Source organism: Symsagittifera roscoffensis, chromosome 8, assembly GCF_963678635.1.
Source record: "Symsagittifera roscoffensis chromosome 8, txSymRosc1.1, whole genome shotgun sequence".
Classification (NCBI taxonomy): Eukaryota; Metazoa; Xenacoelomorpha; order Acoela; family Convolutidae; genus Symsagittifera; species Symsagittifera roscoffensis.
In genome coordinates this window covers 26528147-26548184 of record NC_087069.1, presented here as the reverse complement: position 1 = coordinate 26548184, position 20038 = coordinate 26528147, and the positions used below count along the sequence as shown (strand labels likewise).

Sequence of the window (20038 nt, the reverse complement as noted above, 5' to 3'; positions counted from 1 at the left end):
GAGTCGACAAATAGACGGAACTTTAGCATTGCCTCGAAGTTCATCGATGGGGTGAAAAGTGATGACTTAAGGACAATGTTAGCAACATACTACACATTGTCGAAGGACAGCGCACCCACCCCAGAAGAAATGAGACAGAAATCAAGAGAATACATGCTGATGAAACCTAAGAAGTACTCATATTCCGAAAACAGGAACACGCAAGGGGGAAGCCAACCCCAGAGGTCATCATGGTACAAATCTAGAGATGATATGGACAAGCGTAGATCATGCGCGAACTGCGGGTCAGCGGATCATCATGTGGCTGACTGCACAACGTACAAACAAGGCATGAAGAGCCTAGGTTATGCACCGGATGAGGAGGATATGAGCCAGATGGAGGAACACGAGTACTATAATGGCTTGATCATCAAGATAGGCGCCAGATGCTTCTTCTGTAATCAGGAGGGGCACTTCAGAATGGATTGTCCCTTGTTCTGGGAAGCGGTCAAGGACCAGAATCACCCCAAACATAAGTTGGCATTAGCGGCGGTGCAGAATCAACGGAACAGGCAAAACGAGTTTGAATCTAGGAACTTGGGGGCACCAAACACCGAATTGCCGACGAAGACAGTGAAAGCTGTTACACATGTTAGCGGTGCGTTAGAGTCCGCGGCCGGAAGCTCTCTAGAGATAAATTATGAGAAAGCGGCGACGGAAGCAATTGCCAAAGTGAAACAAGATCTGGCTGCGAAAGAAATAGAGCAACGACTAAAGTTGGAGATCGAAAGACAGAATTTTAACGAAGCATTAACCGGATCGAACTCAATACCAGAGGCTAGAACGGGCTCAATGAAGACCGGGAATTGTAACACCGTGAAAATGGTGACAGGTAAACCTTTTGGGATATCGAAAATCGGAGCAAGAATAATGTCGATAATCACAGTGGGCGGACACGAGGTAACCAGAAACTTGAGCGAGCCGAGCGACCAGACGATAATGCACATTGACGTGTATGCAGACTACTTGAGTGGAATAAGTCCACAAACGACTTCTAGAGCGCTCAGGGCACTACTCACGAGAGGGGGCAGCAAATCGGTACGTGTTGATAATAGGTACACTGAAGCTTATGGTCCACACGAGGTCATGCTGAATATAGATGGAATCAACATCTATACAAAGACGATGATAACATGCGACGAAGACCTAATTGGACAAATCTATGTAGGGAAAGAAGAATTGAAAGTAAGATCGATCGGACACTGTGCCATGCTTGAAGAAGATGCAATGCACATCGGGACGGAAGCAGACGTGACAGGGCACGTGCTAGACATAAGTGGCAAAAAGACTCAGTTGCGTGGATTACTTGACACGGGAGCAGTCTTGAGCGTCATACCAATCGAAACATGGGAAAAGATGGGCTTTGACAAAGGTGACTTGATAGACTCGAGAATACGGCTGTCAGCTGCAAACAAAGGGGCCCTACGGGTGCTGGGCAGGACGCCGATAATAGCCCTCAATTTGGGGGAACGTAACCTGTGGATGAGCTTCATCGTGGTAGAAAACCTAGATGAATCTGACCAATTCATTTTGGGCAGAGACTTCATCAGGAATTTCGACGTAACGATTGATCTAAATAATGCAATGTTCAGGATACGGAATCCGGATAGGAGGAAGATCATTTTCGATAACGAAGAGCGGCCTCTGCGTCAGTGTCTTGTTAAATACCCTTGATATACCGATCACGATACAGAGAGGCAGGAAGCTGGGATATGCTTTACCGGTTAAAACTCGATATGAAACAATTGAAAACTCAAAACAAAATGAAGTTGTTGATTGTCCCAACCACAGGGACAAAATTTGTATCTTGAGACGATTGCGGAGAATAAAAGATTCTTCAGGTCTTATCAAATCACTTAAGTCAGAAACGGACGATGGGCTTTCGAGCTGTTCGAACTTTCCAGAGAGACCCACACTAGATGAAATGCAAATTGATAAACCGGTTCTGCCGGAGATTGAACATTTAAGGGGCAAACTGAAAGATGAACAGCTCGAAGCTATCAAGGACGTGCTAGAGCGAAACGAGGAGGTCTTTTCAAGGCATAAGGCGGATATCGGGTGTTGTAATTTTGTTGAACATGAAATTGAACTTGAGGAAAACGCGGTACCACACAGGGAGGGGGCGAGGCGCATGACCCCACACAAATCGGACGCGTGTAGAAAAGAAATCGAAACGTTACTAGAGTATGACATGATAGAACCATCCAAGTCACCGTGGGCGTGTGGAGTAGTGATGGCCAAAAAGAAAGGCGACCAGTTAAGGTTTTGTTGTGACTTTCGATACCTGAACTCCGTCACGGTGAAGGATGCCTATCCCATACCTAGAATTGATGAGAGCCTCTCGAAGTTAGGTGATGCAAAATTTTTTACGACTCTTGATTTAGGCTCGGCTTTTTGGCAGGTACCATTAAGGAAGCAAGACAGGGACAAGACAGGGTTCGCCTGCGAGTTGGGTCTGTTTCAATGGAAACGGATGCCGTTTGGACTCTGCAATGCAACAGCCACGTTTCAGCGGCTGATGGCACACGCGTTGATAGGCGTGACGAAGAAGTACGGCAACCTGGTAATGTGCTACGTGGACGACGTGGTAATAGCGACGCCGACACTAGAAGACCACATCGAGAGGCTTGACGAGGTGTTCGCGTGCATGAAGAGATCGGGGCTGAAGTGTAAACCATCAAAGTGCGAGATACTCAAGGACTCGATTAAATACTTGGGAAGGATGGTAGATAAGCACGGCATTAGACCTGATCCAGACGCCGTGGAAGCAGTCCTAACCTGGAAATCACCGAAGACGGAGCACCAGCTGATGAGCTTCCTGGGTTTCGCCAACTATTATAGAGAATTCATCAAGGGCTATGCGGACAAGGTATACCCGATGCAACAACTAATGAGACATAAGGGCAAGAAGTTCACGTGGAACAACGCGGCAGAAGACTCATTCCAGAGAATAAAGAAAGAGCTATGTGAGGCACCAGTACTGGGTATGCCGACAGAGAAGGGGATGTACGTGCTAGACACGGACGCGTCAGTAGTCGCCATTTCTGGGATTCTCCATCAAGAACAAGAATGGAATGGGAAGACAGTCTTGAGACCAATAGCATACGGGAGCAAGGTCCTAAGTGACACAGAAATGAAGTACGGAGCACCGAAAGCAGAGATGTTCGCGGTGGTCACCTTTGTCGAAAAATACAGAGCATACCTAGGCAGTGAGCCCTTCAAGCTGCGAGTCGACAACCGAGCACTAAGCTGGCTGAAAACGTACTCAATGGACCAGAGCTATATTGGGAGGTGGATAGTTCGCTTGGATGGATACAACATGATAATTGAGCACAGAACACGAGATAAACATCAAAATGCTGACAGCTTGAGTAAGAAGACGGAGTTCTACGAGAGGCAAGAACAAAGAGAGGCGGACAGACCTGAGATCAAGGACGGCTTCTCCTTTATGGACAAAGAAACGTACGACAGTCTTCCACTCACGAGATGGCTGGACAAATCAGGCAAACCGATAGAAGATCATCCCGAATTGCCGAAGGAGCCTCTTGATAAGACCATCTTGAAGAAAAATAGAGGGATTCCGATAGGAATAATGCTCAAGTCCAAGATCGTGAGGGAGACACTCAAGGCAAAAGGTTATGATCTCACCCAGGTAGAGGAGGGAACGGTCCGAATAGATGAAGACTTAATGAGGTTGCTTGAGAAACTATCAGATGACAAGCCCGTGATCCAAGGGAAAGGTCAGGAGGCACCGGAACTAACCATACTTCGGAGAGAAGAAACAGTGAACAATACTGACGTCTCAAAAGGAAGCATCACTGATAGCAAGGAAGTTGTGCGATCACTAGTTGAAAAAATCCCCGACAAAATTCTGGAGCAGACAAAAGTCAGGGATAAGAAAGTAACATTCAGAGAAGAAGTTGAACACCGGGGACCAGATCAAGAGTCCGGGGAGTGGTCCAGATTCATGGAAGAAGACGAAACCGGAGAAAGGAAATTGTCCGGGGAGCGTGAAGAATGGGATGAAGACTCGGATGAGAGCAGCGAAGACCAAGACAGTCTATGCATGATACTGGCGGAAGAGAAGATAAGACAGCACGACAGGGAATTACAGACGGATCCATCTTCAGGGACGTACAATCTGGAAACACAAGAGGTACGAGGTGGTGAAGAGCTCGAGAAAATAGCAGTTTCAAGAAAACCACTAAGGGAACTATCGTGCAACTCAAACGTCAGAACGAATCTGGTACCAGAAGACGACATGAAAATCGTGAAAAGGATGATATGTGTGAAGCTGGGTGATGACACCCACAACCCTGGTGAAATGAATGGACAGATCATGGCGCTAAAGGAGCACGTTAAGGCGAGATACAGGCTGTCTGACCTAATAAGGGCCCAGAAGAATGACAAAATGACAAGTAACCTCTCCAAATGGATCCATTCGGGAGTCAAGGAGAAGGGGGAACTTGAGGAAGACAGCTACAAGATCTTGAGCCAGTTCTACAAGGAAAAGAGAGATTTACTTTATCACACAGCTGAAGGGGTGGTAGCGTGCAAGAGAAGAGATGAGGAAAAAATATTACACAAACACAACCTCATCATACTACCACAATTGTACCAAACGGAGGTGCTTTTCAGATCACACGACCAGATGGGCCACCAGGGGATAGATAAAGTACAACAAAGGATACTTCACAGGTTTGATTGGCCGGGAATGAGAAAAGCTTGCGAGAGATGGGTGAATGCCTGCCTAGCATGCCTTCAAGTAAAAGACCCAAGGAAGATGAAGTTTCCCCTCAAGTCTGTCGAGAGTTCGGAATTCAATGAAGTGGTGCAGATAGACCATCAGAAAATCTGCATGACGGAGTCGGGTTATAACCAAATACTAGTTATAATAGATCACTTCACCAAGTTGGCGGAAGCGGTTCCGTGCCAGACAGCCTCGGCAGAGGAGACATGTGATCACCTGATAACGCATTGGATATCGCGGTATGGTTGTCCAATGACTTTCCAGTCAGACAACGGCAAGGCTTTTGTGGGGGACTTGACAAAAGAATTGATGAAGAGATCACACATTGCTCAAGCGCACTCGACGACCTATCATCCACAGACCAATGGGTTGGTAGAGAGACAGAACAGGACACTGGTCAACATGCTCAGGGTGTACTGCTCGAGATACATGACGGACTGGGACAAATACCTGCCACAGGTAGTAGGAGCCTATAATAGTACTCAGCACTCAACGACGGGTATCAGTCCTTTCATGATGTTGACAGGCAGGGAAAGGGCAATGCCTATAACATTCTTTTACCCGGAGTACGAGGGGAAGAGGACGTCACCTCAAGCATACGTGAAGGAAGCGATCAAAAGACAACAAGAGCTAAACGAGCTATGTCGGAGAAACACGGCGCAAGCGCAAATGAGGCAACGCAAGAAATATGACGAAAAGATACTAAGAGCAAAGCCATACGAAGTGGGCCAATACGTGTGGGTCTTCCAAAATGTCATACCGCCCAAGGGAACAAAGAAACTACTCAAGAAATGGAGAGGACCGTTCATGATTACGGAAGTACATCAACAAGGACGGTTCTATCGCTTGAGTACAGGGCGAGCAGCACATTACGAAAATCTGAAGCCTCATGTCCCGTCCCCGGAGGACTGGTGCCTACCAAGAGACATGGAAGGTCTTGAGTACCTGGTGGTGGAACCAGCGTGCGAAGTGAATGAGAAAGGCACTAGAGAGAAAAATGATGGTAATGAGAACTTGAGTTTGGACGACAACGAAAAGATAGAAGTGGAGTCGGATGCAGGTTCATTTGTAGAAGAAGACTGGAACGACCCAGAGCAAAACGAGGTACCGAAGTGGATGGAGCCGGATCGACCAACACCACCGGAAACCAGGACTGGCAATCGTAAACGCACAGGCATGAGGTACAATAGGTACGGGGATGACTTCTTGATCGATAAGATACAGCCAGACAAGTTGGGCGATGAACTACTAAGCGCAGGCGAACTGGAAGCCGGAGAGGAATGGCAGGTCATTGACGATGGTGGACATTATCCGCAGGATGATTACTCGACGCCAGAATTGGAGACGGATCTCGAGCAGAGTGAAATAGACAGGAGGGAGAACACGAACTTGAGGATTCTAGAGTGGATGCGAGATGTCAAGGACGAGAGCCACGAAGGACAAAGCATTCAGCAAGTCGATATATCAGCAGCAAATTACATGAAGACAGAGGACCCTCTTTTCGGATGGACAGCAACAGACAGGCCACTGGACATCCCTAAGGACAATTCAGACCCGACTACATCGACGGGGACGTCGATAAATATTTTTGTCCGGGGAGTGGGGGTAGGACTTACCCACACCGAAAATTTGATGATAAAGAAGCTCAAGGAAGTGAGGGAAACAAGCGGATTGGAACTGGAGGAAGAAGAACCAGAGCCTACCATAGGAAGGAATTTCAAAACGAAATTCGAAATACCCAATGAATACTCAGAGAACATCATGATAACAGATAGCGACTTCATCCTGTCAAACAGGACCAGCGCGATCTGCATCACGGCGGATATGAGTTTCAAATCAAGATTGGAGGCTGACTTCAAAAGAGAGTACCAGAACGTAGAGTTTCTGTTCAGACAGAGGCCAGGACTGGGAGGCATAGCAGCGCTTCCACCGTCAGTGGCACAAGTCCCGGGCAAATACCTCTGCTTCCTAGTAACGAGAGTCAACGACAGAAACACAATTGATCCCGAACACGTGATATTGGCACTGACAAGACTACGTGACTTCATGATTGAAAGAGGAATAGTGGAGGTCTCGATGCCGGTGTACGACCCAAACAGGGGCAAACTGAGCTCGAGGGAATTGTACGCTATCCTACATGTGGTCTTTGCAGAAACAGAGATAATGGTGCATCTTCACAAGAAGTACTACTTGAGCATCGCCTGAGTCGGGTACATGGAGGTATCAGGTCGGGTGTGAGGGAGGAGTCTTGAGTCAGGTACTGGGGTGCGGCGCAGGTAAAGGGATCTTAAGATGTGATTGGCATGACAATTGAATTTTAAAAGAAAGAATTGATGGTGCTAAAACATAAAATGAATCTGCATGTTCTTAAGGGAGATCCAATCAAATTGTTTTAAGTGATATGTGAATGATAAGATTTTAATCATATGGGTAGAAGGGGGGTCTCTAGGTTAGGAACGTGACATACTAAGTTTTAATGAGCTTTATGTTTTCAGATCAAGTTTGAAAACGAAGTTGAATATCCAACTACACTCAAGCGAGAAACAGAAAAAGAGAATCTTGATTGAACACGCGACAATCCGGATCTACAGCAAGTGCTTGCAAGAGAAGATTTCTAGAGATTTCTTGAATCGGGTAATACTTGAGTTGGTAAGGTAATTCTTGAGTTGGTAAGGTAATTCTTGAGCTGGTTGACATCTATCTACACACATCCCGAAGTTATAAAGAATGGCAGACCGATTCTGGAACTCTATGCCCACGGCTCTGCAGAGGCCCACTCTTGACGAGCTGTACAGACGCTTGAGGGACCTGGACCACACCCAGATCGACGAGAGAATGGCGGTGATGCTGAATGCGATCCTCCAGTTGGAGGACCAGGGCGAGTGCAGGGAGTCTGCGACGGAGGCTGTTTTGATAGTCGGCTACACCACTGAGGGCATATCAAATCGAGCACAGACCAGATGGTTGTCTTGGAATGCGGATGGAGGAGTAAGGGGCTTTGACTTGGCAAGAAATCCTGGCCTGAGTAACAACACCGAACACGGCGCAGGAGAGTTCCCGCTACCGACGAGGCCAACAGCGAGATCCACGGGCCAGAGCTCGAGTAAGGTGCCGTCGATGTCGCGAGTACAACAGACGACCGAGGCATATCCGGAGCTGGGAGTCCTAAAGAAAGAGCTTGAGAAGGCGCTGAAGGAAAGGAATAAAGCGAACCTCGATCGGGATCAGGCGAAGTTGGATAGGGAGAGGCTTCAGCTGGAGAGAGACCAGGCAGTCGACGAGCGGGATCAGACGTTGAAATTACTTGAGATGCTAAGGGCGGAACATCAGCAGGAGCTAAAGGTGCGGGAGAACGCCGCGAATCGCGATCAACTAAAGTCGGAGTTGGAAAGGATAGAACAACGACAACGCGAGCTGGACGCACAAAAGGGAGCCAGGTCAAACGAACGAGTGGTGACAAGCTCAAGGCCAGAGTCGCGCATGGAGGTGGATGAAGCTCCCAGGGCTAGAGGACGGTTCAACCTTGACCGCGAGGCCAGGGAACACATGAGTGAAGGGTTGGAGGTCTGGATACCGAATGACGCGACGCCCTCCTTGCGCAATCTAGAGACCCAACCTGTACGTCCTCTGATGGATGTGGTGTTACCAGGATACACACCAACCTCGACCTCGAGCGGTAGTCAAGTGAGTGGTGCCTCATCGCGCCTGAAGGAGCTGGGCGAGAAATTGCAGCAGCAGAGTCGTGAAAGAGCGACAAGGCCAGAGCTTCCACCGACTTGGAGGGAACAGCCGGTCAGAAACGTCGTGATCGCGAGCTACAAGAAGGACACAGAGGGGAACTACCACAAGCATAGTCGGCTGGACTGGAATGCGGAACAGCAAGCCAGGAGGGACTGCTTCCACGACGCAGCCTGGGTGCAGTATCTAGCGCCACCTCGTGTGCCAGAGGGTGCGGTTCACCTGATTATAGGGGACAGCCTGGTGCGGGTGTTGACCCAGATCCGGTCACATTGGCAGACGGGAGTCTTGAGTTTCGCTGGAGCTGCTACGCCACAGATGTTGGCAACTCTGGACATGCTAGGAATGACCAAAGTTTACACAGTCACCTTGATGGTTGGGACCAACGACGTGTCGAGAGGAGAAGCAAGGAAAGTGACGAGGCTAAGCGACAAGATAAATTGCCTTCTTGAGGAGCTGAGGATCCAAATGGATCCCATCCTGTTGACGATATGCACGGTCCCCTATAACATGATGTTTGATCAACACTCCCTAGAGATGAACCAGAGGGTGCGGAGCCTGAACAAGGCGATCAGAGAAATACACCGAAACAGTGTGCTTCCTCTCAGGCTGTTAGACGTTGCAGAACGCATGGAGAACAAGGGATTCCCTGAAGACACCTCGAAAGATGGAATCCATTTCGATAGGCCAAGGGGAGCTGAGTGGCTGAACGACGTCTTCCAGGTTCACATAAACACGCTAGAAGCGGACCTGCTGGAGACAGCCCAATTCACTTTAGGGCCACCTCCCAACCCACCATTCCTTGCCTCGAGGGCCTTGGCTGGTCGATTGGGAGCGAGAGTTGATACTAGAGATAGCTCGAGGAGCAATCAGACCCGATTGCAGAGTGCCACACCAATGGAGTCGGAGGAGGTAGAGTCATCAACACCTCCGACCTCGGCGATGTCCTCCGTGGTGGTGGCAGATGGCAGGAGAGAAAAGAAGTCTAGGGAGACCACCCGCTTGAGATATCCTGAGAAGGTGAAGGAACTGGATCTAGAGACTTTGGAATGCAGACGAGAGTTGGCGGAAATCCTGGGGATCGAACGAGTGTCGCATGAGGACTTGAATAGACATCATTGCGTAGACTGGTTGAAAGCACACGAGGCGCATTTCTCGAGAACGAAGTTAATGGAGACTACAGACCTGACTGGAATTCCCACAAAAACGATCATGGGACCCATTAACTACAGGCCTCTTAAGCAGCTAGGGAGTCCTGGACTTATAGCAGAACCTCCCAAGCACCGAACTGGCATCGCCAGGATCAAGTTGGCAACCCCGGCGCAATTGAAGGTAGTAGACAAGCTGCTCAACCCGGGGGGGATGGAGTTGCCTGACGCTGCTTACGAAGGTCCAAGGTTGGCAGAGGATCCCAGGTACGGGAAGCCCTGTGGCGGCACCCAATTGGCCAAGACTCTGGCAGTTTATGATAGAGCAGATCCAGCTGCTGCAAGAGTGATCATTGTGGCGGGATCAGACTTCGAAGGAACGTCTCCCAAGTTGTTCTGGCCGGAGACTCTGGTATACTCTTTGCCAGGAGCCGAATTGAACCAGATGTTGACCCTAGTGGTGGCAATAAAGTCGGAGATGCCCTGTGAACCTGAGCTGCTATTGTTTGCAGGAATGAATGACCACCTGCACGCGATGGGACTTCTTGAGCAACTGAAGGGCGAAGAGATTCCGACATCAAAGAAGATATGGGAGGCTATTCAGGCTTTATTTGCGGCGATGAATGAGGTACAAGAGAACGTAGCCTCGAGATTTGGGTCCAAGACAAAGGTGGTGTTTACCACATCCCCAGGATACGCCAGCATGCCACCCGCCCTACAATTCGTGTATGCGGTCTTAATCTTGATAGCGGAAGGGAGTGAATGGCGGATTCTGATGGCAGCCCCCAATCGAGAGCTGGAGCCAGTAAACTTGAGACTTTACAGATCAGAATTACCAGCGGCATGGGCTGACATATCTCATGCGCTGAGGGGCTTTTACGGACTAGCCGATGTCTTGATTGTATTGGATGAGGTACTCTTGCTAGAGATATCGAACTTTGCTAGACAACTCAAGTTCAGCCCAGTCATCGGGGACGACCACCCGGCGATAAACCAGTTGACGGCCAGCCTGTGGTTCCGGAGTATGGATGTGAAAGTCGCAAATTCCACCAGCAGGACTAGAGGTCCCAGCAACGAGAGAAGAAATGTGGTCGAGACGGAGAAACAGTTAGAGTCGATGAAGTATCGCTTGACCCAAGAGAATGGCTGGTGGCCATTCCTGACACCAAGGCTGGAGAACGCCACGAATAAAACGAGGGAGGAAGCACCACTCCTCGTGAAACAAATCTGGAGTTTTCTAGAGAAGCAACTGGAGCTAGCTGAAAGGAGAGACATGACGGTGGTTAGATTTGTCTCGGCCGCCAATGAAGTGACGATTGGAGGATTTTGGAGAGAGCACGCCAACGGCGAATTGAAAACTAGGAGAGATTACGAGATTCTCAAGTTCTTGAGTCCTTGCTGGGAGAGAGAATTCTTGGCAGGAGTGTTCGGCACCACGGCGACTATCTTCGGAGCCTTCGTGCAGGAGATACTGGGCATGCCCATCAGCCTGCTCTTGGCCCTGTATTTGGTCTACCCCAGATACTTGTTCAATATGGGTCCAGCATATATGTTCAGTCGGGGAGTGGAGACACTTCGAGTTGATGGGTATCTGGCACTAGTGCTCTTGACCCATGGGGAATTGGTGTCGTTTCATCGGTTAATGGAATATGGAGAACCTCTGTCTATGGGGAAAGTCCACACGAGCATTGAAACCAGCTCCTACAAGTGCGCCGCAGGGTTGAAGACACTGCTGGTGCAATACCTCATGATGCAGAATCGATACATGACGGGTGAAGATGAAAACCCAACCTCGAGAGAAGAATGGGAGAAGGCGAACAGAGGGATGCCTCTGTTGACGGACCTGTGTCTGGCAATGAGGTCGGACCCAATGGGGATAATCCGAGGTCTGGAGGAGGTGGTGACCTGCATCTATGGTCCAGCAGTAACGTACGCGTTTCCAGATCCCCTGGTGATAACGTATCGTCACTCGGTGACGCACTTGAGTCTCATCAGCGTACTGGATGGTGCAGCACTGAATTGGTGTCAGCAGGAAGTGCTCAGGGCGCGTATGAGCAACACGGTACTCTTCGGAAAAGTGAAAGATGCTGAGATGATGGTGTGCAATTTCAGGGGACAAATGCAATGCAGAATGGGAGGCAAGCGAGAGGGCCCTATTGAAATGTATCCCAAATTCTGGAACTTGAACCCATTGACGGCGGACGGACGAGAAATCTTGAGAATTCCTGCCTGGAAGGAGTGCTTCGCACTGGTGAAGAGGGAGCTAGAGACCATAATGGAGAAAGAAATCCTCCCGGCAACCATGCCTGAGTTCCCAATAGTCAGGAGGATGACCTTAGGTATGAATAGTCCCTTGGTAGTTCCCTCCATAATGGCGAGGATGAGGGCGGAGGAAATGCAGAAGGATTTCACTGATGGCTGGGACCCCCTGTTCATTGGCTACACGGCGGCGGTCTATTTCCATACCAGCGAGATGAAGGTAAATTCGTGGACGACGCAAGCGAAAAAGAGTAGAGGTTCGCAGCCCCCAGGGTATGAGGTGAGGAAAGTCTTGAGAACTCTTGAGAAGGAGGGACTTGATAACATGTTGCCCATATGGGATGATGGCAGGATGATCGTGATGGAGGGGCACGTCGCACTGGTGGACGACATGAAATTTGCCACGAGAAAATATAAGGCGCCCTATGGCTTGGAACAGGTGGAAATAAGACAGGAAGGAACAGAGCTAGATGCAGCAGGTCAACTGCACGTAGCACTGACGGAATACAAGAAGCTGGATCCTGCGACACCATCACCACTGTCCGTGGACACGCCTGGAGACAAGAGGAGCGGACCCGTTGAGGATCGATTCAAGAGAATTCTTGAGAGAAGAAGAAATGAATCGGAGGAAGAAAGTATGGATGAAACTCTCAGTGAAGCTGGAGAGGACATGGAGGTGGGGAATACACCTGAACCAGGGCCATCAGGGGAGGAACTCACCACTCAAGAGCTGTTGAAAGACTTGAGCGAAGAGAATTGGGCAGATACTGCCACACCACCTCTGAACCCGTCCCCGCGGAAGGACCTAGAATTGCCATTGGCAGGTGAGACCTTCAATATGGGGATGTTACTCTTGAGCTCGGAGGAAAGGGGGAAGAACACGTTCGAAGGGAACAGGGACATATTCTTGGGATCTCTCGAGGATGACGCTTGGCAGGAGTTCCTGGAGGAATTCAATCGAGAAGTGGGCAGCGAGACGACGCTGGACAAGTTCAAGAAGGAACTGTGGGACGCAGTAGTGAGATTCGGGGAACCGCTCCTGATAGGAACGGGCCTGGATGAGAAAGCAAGAAAAGAGCTGCTGAACAAGCTAGTGGAGCTGAGGAACGCACGATCGAAGACTAGAAAAGAGAAATGTGAGGACAGCTCTACTCTGAAACAAAAAACTGTGGATAAAATGGTTGATGATATAAAAAGGGATAAGGTTGGGACTAGTAATATGATTAAAAGTACTAATATCCTTAAGGCTCGAGCAGGGGGGAGGCAAGAGTTGGAAGGAGTGGATGGAGAGGTCGAATCAATGATGATAGCCACAACCCCCTCGAGCAGAGATGTGAAGACTCGCAAGAGGAAGAGAGAAGTGGAAGGATGGGGTAGTCCTTCGGTGGATGCTGTTTCGGAAGGAAACTTGAGAGAGACGGCGCCCATCGTTTTGGCCCGATGCAAGACGGCGGCATACAAGAACAGCTCGGAGCTCAGGAAACCACTTGAAGTAGAAAAGGAAATAGAGGTTTCCACCAGTTCGACGTCAGAAGAAGACTTCAAGCCGCAGAAGGTAAACGTGAAGAGAGGTTCAACGAACGGACAGGTAGGGGAAGTGGAGATCGGCAAAGAATGGATCTCGAAGGCACATCAGGACATGGGCAAACAAGTGACGAGTGATCCATTGGATAGGAACAAGACGAGGAACACTTCCCGGACGTGGTGGGTGGCCCTCGAAACATTGAAGGAAATGGAGGACTGCTTGAAGAAGTTGGACAGTGGAATAGCTCGCAGGCGACGCAATTGGGCCACCCAGCAAAAAGCCGAGGTTAATAAGATAGAGATGGCAAGTCATCTGAAGAGGTCCTGGCAGAGTTTGTTGAAGGATCATTTTGAAGAGGCGATGAGAACATCCTCATCAGCACCGCCACTAATGGCGAATCCCTTCGTTAGAACTGCGGGACAATTAATGTTCACCTGGAGTCTGGTGGGAATAGAGTTGGAGACATTGACCTCATATGACAGGCTGAAGTTGGGAAGCAAGAAGCTAGAGGTGTATCAGGCACTGATGCAACACGTGGCCAGAGACAATTCAGGCTTGAGCCTGGCTAGAAGAAAAGATGCCACATGTTTCTTGAGATGGATAATGTCAATGATGTCTGATAGCACCATCCTGGCATGCCACCAGAGAGCAAGTGGAAATAAAACCATGGAGAGAAGAGTCTCAACGATCATCTTGAACGTATATCAGAGTACAGGAATAGAGAAAGAAGATGGCTCCAGAGTATCCTTGGAGAACCATCGAAAGCTGGACGAGGTACGGAGGTTCTCTAATAAGAAGTTCGAGGAGGAACATGATGTTCACCGTAACCTGGCCTCGTCAGAGCAGTACTCGAGACTCAACGAGAAGGGAGAATACCAATATGTGTCTGGAGTGATGGGAATAGCCTACAATCCCTTCTTAGACTCGGAAGCTGGAGGAGCCCACAGAAACCATGAGGTAGCGGAGCTACTGAAGTTTTGGACAGAAAGGATAATGGAGATAGACGCAGTGGAGAAAGAGGGGCCGAGCCTGGGCCTGATTCTTGAGAAAACACCAGAGGTGATAAGCATACCGCGCTCAAACAAGAGAGTTGAAGTGAACATGGGCGGTGGAAATGGCTTGTTAACCACGAACTTGGGAGTGATATGGAAGCTACTAAGACCCTCCTGGTGTCCACATCCCCATGCGAGTCTAATCGAGGAAACCACCGAGCGAGTGAGGTTAGCCCCAACGGAAGATGAAGATCTGGCGAAGTTGAGTGTGCTACATAAGTTAATCACACCCCAGATGCAAGAACCAAGCGAGAGGACGAGCGACCCCGGGTCAACAAAGAAATTGGAGCCGGGTAGCTGTCTGGATTCGACGTGTGGGAACGGAGAGCACATCTGCGATGGACGGTCATGCGTCAGAATACTGTCGTTTCAAAAAGAAGATCTGGTCACTTGGTTCGAAGACATCACAGAAAGGGAGAAAAGTGAAGTGCAAATAATAGCGGAATGTTACGCGAGAACCACGGTGAATATAGCGACAGCTCTCGGATTCTTCTCGAGAATGTGTGATCTGCAGGCACTGGAGAGACTGGAGTCTGAGCATCATTTAGTGACGGCGTTGAGCGTAGAATCATGGCCCGGGGTGTTGCAGGTGACTCAAAAACACATCCGGAGCTGGAAGGTTGGTCTTGAGGCGGAAATGGGATTTCCCTTGAGCGAAGCTTATGGCTTGCCATTGAACGCGAAGTCGCTGATAGGGTCAATGATGGCCAACTTGTGCGGAAGTCACTACCCGCTACACATGGCGATGGTGGAAGTGTCCAGCCAGAGAATACTGGTGGACAAGGCCTTCTCAGTGCCCAAGTGCGTGAGGTTGGCTCGGATATCGCATCACTCGCACAAGTTGTTGAGAAAAATCAAAGGGACAGTACCAAAAGAATTGAGAGATGACTTGAGCGAAATCTGGGGAGAAGATCTTCTGAAGTTGGAAAGAGAAAACACGAGCGATCACGAGAGACAAAACGTGATCGGGAAACCTGTGGGAAGTACTCCAAACCTGGAAGACAATGACACGATGCACGAGAAAATGATGGAGCTTGAGCCTCTCTTGGAAGCCTCAGGGGAGCGTAATCTCAGGAGCATTGAGATCTCTCATGGGGAATGCCCATGCCACTGTTTGGCACAAACGGTGTGGTATCCAGATCACAAGAACCTTTGCCTGGTGTGGGATGTGGAAGAGATTCGGTCGATCGGACTGCCGGATCACCGGCAGAAGGTGACGCTCTTAGTAGTGAGCACGATGTTAGCTCTGAGATGGATAGAAGAGAATATAACGAAGTATCGGGAGGCGACGACACCAACGGCTGAGTCAATATACGCGATAGACTACAGCAGGAGACTTGAGTTGTTTGAGACTGCGTGCAAAGTATTCTCCATACCAACGGAAGTCAGGCACGTATGGAGTCGCTTGAGGTACTTTCCATGGTTTCGGGCGACACTGACGTCTTGGTTGTACAGGGCAACGAAAGATCACATGAGAAAACATCAAAAGGAGTATCGACAGTTCCAGGCCGAGATTGGGCCGGAAGCTTTCAAGAGACCCCTGCTAACCCATCGTAATGCGATCACGACGGGATGGAAGAGAGTGGGTAAGATGTCTAGAGACAATACCAAAGCGAGGGAGTCGATACTAGAGGAAGACCTGGCGAAGAACGTGAGCTTGAGCCTGCACAACTCCTTTTGCTTGAACCGAGAAGCTAGGGTGAAGGCACTACCCAACCAGGCAAAGAGATTGCAGGAGCAGAGAGAATGGATGCGATCTTATGAACAACTGAAGGCTTGGGAGGAGATTGTGATTAGTTCCGATGATGAAGAGGAACTGTTGAGACAGTTTGCCGCATCTAGCACTTCAGGATGCAGTACATCCAAGGCGAAGAGCACGAGGTGAATGGGCAAATCGGATGGATCTTGAGTCTTGAGAGGGAAGGGGGGCTTGAGTGTGAATCCGAGTGAAACTTGAATTCACGAAAAAGAAATTTTAACAAAGTAAATATTGTTACTAATATACTATATCTATTATATAAATCGAAATGCTGCATGACAATTTCCTGATTGAATAGGACAAAAGAATTTTTAAAATGATTGGCTTGAAAAGCGAAAAATTCAAAGGTGCAGGTAAATGCAGATTTTGATTGCTGTTTAGCAATAGTGTGAAAATTTTAAATGGTCGTGAATTTTGGGGTGTAGATAATCTTAAATCTGCTGCAAACTTCTGTAAATGACCACTGGCACTGTATCTTGAGCAACACTCGGTTTTTCTGGGACTCACTGGCAGAAGACAGCGCGCGATGAGGACATCGATCTCGAGTCCGGGGAGTATGTGCCAGTCGGTCATATTTGGAAGTTTGACCTTGAGAAGAGCAGAAAATACTTGATTTTGGAGAGAAATTTTATTTTTCAAAAATTCGAATGGAACATGTCATGCACGATTTTCTCGCGACAACTGAAAATCAGAAAAAGAAATCAGAACAATTTTAGAGCAATTGCGGGAAAGTTAGAAAGTAAAAACGAGTGGGAAATTGCTATTCGCAATTTCCGTCTATATACAATCGAGAGTAGAGCTGTCCTACTTGAAATAGAAGACAGAGTATCCCCGAGAGAACGATTACTAAAGTTGGACCAGAGTGAACCTTCAGCGGAAAGGCGGACAACTAGAGTGTCCCAACGGTCCAAGAGAACTCAAATTCTAGAGCATGAACTTATCCTTGCTGTCCAAACTATAAAACATTAAACTTCTCTTAGTTATTTATTTCTTGAGTTAGTTACTGACTGGATTATTTTCCCAATTCTTGAGCGTGCTGCTATGTGAGTACAAATTTAATTTCTAGAGTGTGTTTTATGATTGTTATGTTGAGATAAGGCGAGTTTTAGGTTGATCCATCTGAAATGGATCAAAGTCACACTGTCTAATAAAAAGTAACCTAACGGATTGTTCCAACCCGGTTTTTAACGGCGTTCATGTATTTTGGGTATCTAGAGACCTAAGTATGGGGACGTTTCTAATTCTAGAGTGGGGGGATATTTTAGTAGTAGCCTTTAAGCTGTAACGGGTCGTGGTCTCATGTCACAAGCGAACCGAACTGGCTCCGACCGTTCTTGAGGTGGGAAAACACAAGAGATAGTGTCCCTGACCCTTGAGCCAGTGGTTATAGGGCCTATTTTTCTTAAGCCTCATGTGTGACTGCAGTAGACGAATGTTACAATGCTTTGATTTTACAGATGTGTTCATCTAATTCTTTTTTGCATCAGGTAATGTCATTTTTCAGACTCTTGAGTACTTAAAACTGCAAAAATTGTTTATAACGATGAGTTTTATAGTATCACAAAAATGAAAATTTGTGCTAAATTCTAAATTTTTAAAGAGATTTCCGGACATTTTGCTTCCAAAATTGACGCTTTATGTTTAACGCTTTACGATGAAACTGTTTTTGTACAGTAGGATTTGTTACTGCTGTGTTAAGCGTTTGTTACAGGTTTCATGGTGTAATGGTTAGCACCTTGGACTCTGAATCCAAAGATCCGAGTTCAAATCTCGGTGAGAACCTATTCAGTTAAATCTCGAATGTCAACTTATTTTTAGTGGCTAACCTTAAAACCTTTGAATTCTTCTCTTTTTTAATTTAATTTTTTTAGACGACTAATGAGTTTGAATTCCCTAAATCTGATTTTTTAACCTTCCTCAGCGCCAGTCTGTGTTAATGTTTAGATATAAATCAGGTAGTTTTTTTAGAATGAGTTTTTCCGATAGTAAGCTCTGCTGTAGGTATGAATCAACTTTTTACGATGAAACAGCCCTCAGGTTATTGGCTAATTGCGGCTTCTCATATTTCATTATGCCTTGACTTTACAGATGAATTCAAAAAAGTTTTTGCTTCAGGTAATGTCATTTTTTAGAATCCTGAGTACCTAAATTTACAAAAATTGTTTTTGACGTTGAGTTTTATAGTATCACAAAAGTGAAAATCTGTGCCAAATTCTAAATTAAAAAAAAATTCCGGACATTTTGCTTCCAAAATTGACGCTTTTTATTTAACGCGTTACGTTGAAACTGTTTTTGTACAGTAGGAATTGTTACTGCTGTGGTAAATCGTTTAATCAGGTCTCGTGGTGTAATGGTTAGCACCTTGGACTTTGAATCCAAAGACCCGACTGCAAATCTCGGTGAGACCTTGATCGGTTAAATCTGAAAGCGCATCTTGTTTTTGGTGGCTAGTCTTGAAACATATAAATTTTTCTTTTTTAGATAAATTTAAAAAAAATTCTAGACGATTAATGTATTTGACTTCTCTAAATTTGAACTTATTTGTATTTTTTCATACAAATCAGTAAATTTCACTGTGAGTTTATCCGATAGAAGCCCTGCAGTAGTTAAGAATCAAATTTCGAAAATGAATCAGCCCTTAGCTTTTTGTCTACTTTGCGGCTTCTCATATTTTCATTATGCTTTGATTTTACAGATGTGTTCAACTAATTCTTTTTTGCATCAGGTAATGTCATTTTTCAGACTCTTGAGTACTTAAAACTACAAAAATTGTTTATAACGATGAGTTTTATAGTATCACAAAAGTGAAAATTTGTGCTAAATTCTAAATTTTTAAAAAGAATTCCGGACTTTTTGCTTCCAAAATTGACGCTTTATATTTAACGCTTTACGATGAAACTGTTTTTGTACAGTAGGAATTGTTACTGCTGTGGTAAAACGTTTAATCAGGTCTCGTGGTGTAATGGTTAGCACCTTGGACTTTGAATCCAAAGATCCGAGTTCAAGTCTCGGTGAGACCTTGATCGTTTAAATCTGAAAGAGCAACTTGTTTTTGGTGGCTAATCTTGAAACATATAAATTCTCTTTCTTAGATAAGTTTAAAAAAATTCTAGACGATTAATGAATTTGACTTCTCTAAACTTGAACTTATAACCATCCTCAGCACCAGACTGTTTTATTTTTTCATACAAATCAGTAATTTTTCCTGAGAGTTTTTCCGATAGAAGCCCTACAGTAGTTAAGAATTAAATTTCGAAAATGAATCAACCCTTAGCTTTTTGGCTACTTTGCGGCTTCTCATATTTTCATTATGCTTTGATTTTACAGATGTGTTCATCTAATTTTTTTTTGCATCAGGTAATGTCATTTTTCAGACTCTTGAGTACTTAAAACTGCAAAAATTGTTTATAACGATGAGTTTTATAGTATCACAAAAATGAAAATTTGTGCTAAATTCTAAATTTTTAAAGAGATTTCCGGACATTTTGCTTCCAAAATTGACGCTTTATGTTTAACGCTTTACGATGAAACTGTTTTTGTACAGTAGGATTTGTTACTGCTGTGTTAAGCGTTTGTTACAGGTTTCATGGTGTAATGGTTAGCACCTTGGACTCTGAATCCAAAGATCCGAGTTCAAATCTCGGTGAGACCCTATTCAGTTAAATCTCGAATCTTAACTTGTTTTTAGTGGCTAACCTTAAAACCTTTGAATTCTTCTCTTTTTTAATTTAATTTTTTTAGACGACTAATTAGTTTGAATTCCCTAAA

The 20038-nt window shown here is 46.6% G+C and overlaps 1 protein-coding gene and 3 non-coding genes across 4 annotated transcripts in view; all 4 read left to right on the top strand.

Moving 5' to 3' along the window:
• The window catches only part of LOC134853716 (vinculin-like), a 325677-nt gene that overhangs the window by 224629 nt on the left and 81010 nt on the right, over positions 1-20038 (top strand). The window lies entirely within an intron of this gene.
• On the top strand, positions 17981-18053 carry Trnaq-cug (transfer RNA glutamine (anticodon CUG)). Its single transcript has one exon. It is a non-coding gene; the product is annotated as a tRNA-Gln (tRNA).
• Positions 19219-19290, top strand: Trnaq-uug (transfer RNA glutamine (anticodon UUG)). The gene has a single exon. It is a non-coding gene; the product is annotated as a tRNA-Gln (tRNA).
• Trnaq-cug (transfer RNA glutamine (anticodon CUG)) lies at positions 19851-19922 on the top strand. The gene has a single exon. It is a non-coding gene; the product is annotated as a tRNA-Gln (tRNA).